This window comes from Lipotes vexillifer, unplaced genomic scaffold, assembly GCF_000442215.2.
Source record: "Lipotes vexillifer unplaced genomic scaffold, Lipotes_vexillifer_v1.1 scaffold443, whole genome shotgun sequence".
NCBI lineage: Eukaryota > Metazoa > Chordata > Mammalia > Artiodactyla > Lipotidae > Lipotes > Lipotes vexillifer.
This window is the reverse complement of record NW_006779163.1, coordinates 217518-218325: the sequence shown is the minus strand read 5'-3', so window position 1 is coordinate 218325 and position 808 is coordinate 217518. Positions and strand designations below refer to the sequence as shown.

Sequence of the window (808 nt, the reverse complement as noted above, 5' to 3'; positions counted from 1 at the left end):
CAGCCACAAAGCACCGAGCCGGTATCCCTGTGCCATGCGGCTGCTTCCCACTGGCTATCTACCTTACGTTTGTTAGTATATATATGTCGATGTCTCTCTCTCGCCCTATCACAGCTCACCCTTCCCCCTCCCCATATCCTCAAGTCTGTTCTCCAGTAGGTCTGTGTCTTTATTCCTGTTTTACCCCTAGATTCTTCATAACATTTTTTTTTCTTAAATTCCATATATATGTGTTAGCATACGGTATTTTTCCTTCTCTTTCTGACTTAAGAGCTCTCTGGTTGCCACGTACAGGATGAATTGAAGGAGGTCAGAGGTGGGGTGGGCACAGGTCCATCTGGGAGGCTCCTGCCATGTCAGGCAAGGGGCAGTGTGTGGTGGGATTCTGGTGGGAGCCCATGCACAGAAGCACGTCCGTGTCTAACGGCAGACGGCAGATGGCCGTGAGGAACGGTCCAGGCCCTGTGGGAGGGGGTGTCCCCAGCTTCTCGAGAACTTAAGATGCTCCTCCCAACTTTGGCAAGCCTCTGCCATCCCTGAGGTCCCGAGCCGGGCTCTGCACACCAGAGTGCTGTGTCCTCTGAGGACAGAAGTGCCGCTAGCTGCCAGCTTCGTTAAGGAATCGCTTCCCTAGACCAGCAGAAGCGTCTGGAGGCCGTGTGGCCCAGCCTTGTCTCCAGGCAGAGTGAACAGTAGTCACCCCACTTTTCAAATGAGGCTCAGGGTCTCCTAGAAGCCATACACTTGCCCAAAAGTCTTTTAGGATAGGTGAATTTAAAAAATAATAAAACCGTAAAGGCACAAGGGT

General features: G+C 52.0%; 1 protein-coding gene across 1 annotated transcript in view; it reads left to right on the top strand.

Annotated features, from left to right (window-relative positions):
* The window catches only part of ATP2C2 (ATPase secretory pathway Ca2+ transporting 2), an 80740-nt gene that overhangs the window by 45585 nt on the left and 34347 nt on the right, over positions 1 to 808 (top strand). The gene's annotated exons all lie outside the window — the stretch shown is intronic.